Source organism: Salvelinus alpinus, chromosome 24 (genome assembly GCF_045679555.1).
Source record: "Salvelinus alpinus chromosome 24, SLU_Salpinus.1, whole genome shotgun sequence".
NCBI classification, from domain to species: Eukaryota; Metazoa; Chordata; class Actinopteri; order Salmoniformes; family Salmonidae; genus Salvelinus; species Salvelinus alpinus.
The window spans coordinates 21,538,650-21,542,145 of NC_092109.1; the positions used below are offsets into that span (position 1 = coordinate 21,538,650).

The 3,496-nt window shown below is 44.0% G+C and overlaps 1 pseudogene; it reads right to left on the reverse strand.

The window, feature by feature from the left end:
* Window positions 1-2,159: 2,159 nt before the first annotated feature.
* Window positions 2,160-3,259, reverse strand: LOC139552310 (myosin light chain 4 pseudogene; annotated as a pseudogene).
* Window positions 3,260-3,496: the final 237 nt, after the last annotated feature.

Consider the following 3,496-nt stretch of genomic DNA (forward strand, 5'->3'; position numbering starts at 1 on the left):
GATGACCAGAGCGTGGGGATGGAACAGTGACAGAGTGCTGCTACCAGACCATATCTGCACATCCACACAGCTCAAGGGAAGGAATTAGACCTAAATTGAAGGGAGTATCTCTGTTATGCAGGGATCTGTGGGATCTACAGTGTATTAGCGGGGTAACTAGTACATTTGTGCATTTGGCCAAAGGCGCCTCTCTCCTCTGTGGCTATCCAATGGCAATAGTGTATTTGGGACTGTAATAACTGTGGATGTTTGTGTGCTATGGGTCATTTTCGCTTCTCCCACTTGGCCATCTATTTTTTATATGGATGTTATGAGCCAGTTATGCTGATACTTCCACCCCATTTCACAAATATCTATTGAACAAAGCCTATTGCTTTGAATAACATGTTATGAAGGAGTACGTCTACAATCTATTGTCAGAGAATAGTTGAGCGGAAATCATGGCAGAAGGAGCTTTCATCATACTACGTAATGACATTATGCAATAAACTATACACCTTTTGTTGCCATAAAAATACATAGTTGTTTCAGGATTGTGGTAATTTCCTTTGGATCCTTTGATGTATGGAGGGAGATAAAGCTGCTGTACAAAGACTATGATTTGCATAGGTTTGAGATATTCTGTCTGACTGCCAGACGGCTTTCTCTCAGATACTGAAGAAGTCACATAGTACTTACCTTTTCATAGTTTCCATGGAAACAAACACATCTACAATTTCTCAAGGCAAGGGAGCAGGTGAATAATGGTACTGCTTTATCCATCACAAAATCACTAAAGCTCCTTTTGAACCAATATGTTATATGCATGGTTGAGTGGACTTTTATCGCACTTTGGTTAGGTAAGATGTTCGCTCTTGAATACCAAATATGCGTTTTGGACATTCAATTGCCCTGCAAGTAAGAAAAAAATTGAAGAAACAAAACTAAAGAAAATAAGAATTTTTCTGAAACACATGCTTGGTCTTGACTTTCTGATTATGTGGTCCTGTGTGGCTCAGTTGGCAGTGCCACCCATACGTAAAATCTATGCACGCATGACTGTAAGTCGCTTTCGATAAAAGTGTCTGCTAAATGGCATATATTATATTATGATTCACATTCTAAAGTGATTAAATTAAAATTTCACTATATATTGCCTTTAAAGTATTTTAAATAATTTGTGGATAAATTAATTCACAAATATAATGGACTTTAAAACACATAACTTTCCTATCTTTAACCACTATAACCATAAAACTTACTGACGAAACAGCCATAATACCATTCAGCTTCTCTCAAGCTAAGATATTTTAGAGAAACTGGCCAAGACTGTCAAGACATTTTACTTTTTTTGCTATGATTTTCCCTGAAATCAGATTTACTTTGGCCACCTGCTAAGCCACCCAGGGCAGGATCGTCCTCCCCATGTAGTGGTTGTATTAGTGAGTGTGAAATTTGTGTTTACAGCCTGGTAAGCCAGCATTAAGCCCACTGTCTGCTCAGCACTGGGGATCAGAGAGGCAAGCCTCGGGGCACCTGTCTGACGGATGACAGGGGGGACATAGTGGTGGCTGAGGGGGTGGGTATGTGTGTGTTTGGGTGAGTGTGTACATGCGTATAGTATATACTGTATGTGTGTGTGTGTGTGTGTGCATACCTGTTCATATCTGGGTGTTTTTCTAGTTTCACTGTAGCTGCCCCCCAACTGAGACCAGCACTCAGCCAGACATCACTGTCACTGTGTGTGGGTGGGTGGGGGGTGGGTCTCTTGAGCTCACCCAGACATAGAATACCATGAGACGCCCCTCTCAGAGAGATTGTAGAGATTGTAGAGATGTGTATCCAGTCTGACTCTGCAGGTAAAAATAGAATCTGTTCCATTGTCAAATGGAGCCAAATCTCCTTGATTCCTCCATGGCTGAGCAGTTCTGTTCCTCCATCTCACACAATAAAGTTCAGGTATTAGACTCAAATTGGAGGCAATTTGAGGAGAAATTTGACAATACCTGGCTTTTACTGAGCTCTGAAATACTTGGAAATATGACAATACTCAAAAATATCGTGCTCTGAAATCGAAGCAACATCAATGTACTCTATGTCCAGAGTGTAATGGAAATTTACCATTAAAATTCAGCTTTGCGGATAGATATTAGATGTTGAGTAAGACAATTATTAGAGACTTTATAATCAGATGTGCTTTATTTATTACATTTATAATATTCATGATTTATTAAATGTAAAATGTTCATGGCTTCAGTATCTCATTAACATTTCTCTATAAATAACTTTTTTTGTCACTGTACATTTTTTATTCAAGGAAAATGAAAAATTAGGTCTCATAATCAACATTTTGTGGCATGATTGTTACCAGCTGCTTTTCGCAACTAACATAACAGTACATTTAGGGACATGCTCACCACTAAAGTGGCAGTGGTATTGATGAGACAGGTACGGGGTCCAGAGGAGAAAAAAAATTGAGAATCATTGAAGTCCTTCTGGTACAAATCCAGCTCACCCAGACAGAATGTGCTTTACGAAGGAGGCGTAGTTGATGCATCCGTTGGCGTCCTCTTGGCCCGCCATCAGCCTGTCTACCTCGTCCTCCGTCATCCTCTCCCCCAGGGTGGCCAGCACGTGACGCAGCTCAGCGCCCATGATGGTGCCGTTGCCCTCCTTGTCAAAGACCCGCAGGCCCTCAACAAAGTCCTCAAAGTTGCCCTTGTCCTTGGAGCGGGAAATGTGCTGCAGCATTGGCAGGAAGGTCTCAAAGTCCACCAGCTTGCTGCTCATGTCCTCGGGCCGAGGCTTGCCCAACACCTTCAGGACGTCAGAGTTGGTGGGGTTCTGGCCCAGCGCCCGCATCACATCACCGCACTGGGCGAACGTGATCTTCATCTCCCCTTTGGGTGTGCGGTCGAACAGGGTGAAGGCCTCCTTGAACTCCTCGATCTGGTCAGCACTGTACTCGAGGGTGATGCTCTTGGGGTCAAAGTCGGGCTCCTTGGGGGCCTCAACCACAGGTTCGGGGGTCGGCGTGGGCTTGGGCTTGGCAGCGGGTGCTGCTTCCTTTTTGGCAAGCTCTGCCTTTTTGGACTCTGGCTTCTTAGCTTCCACCTTTTTTGGGGCCATGGTGCTGAATGCGTTGAGCTGGGGTGCGTGTGTCTACGTGCTCAGCGTTAAAGAGTGAGAGTTCAGAGGTAGGGAGGAGGCAATTCCTAAGCACAGATGGTCAGAGCCTCTCCTGAAGCTTTTATATCTACTTAGCCTGGGGAGGGGAGATGGGGCCGATTAACAAGGTCGTATGGCACACTATAAAAGGAAGAAACCTGAAATAGATCTGCCTGTTCGTGGCGTCACAATGAGGTATTGTTCTCAGCTGCTATCATCAAGCCGACAGGGCTCTCCACTGTCATTGGCCAGGGTCCAGACACATTAGCCCAAAATGTTCCGTCTCACTGATGGGTGCAGGCAGGGATCAGGACACACAGACAATGTATTATTGCATGTGAACATTGAC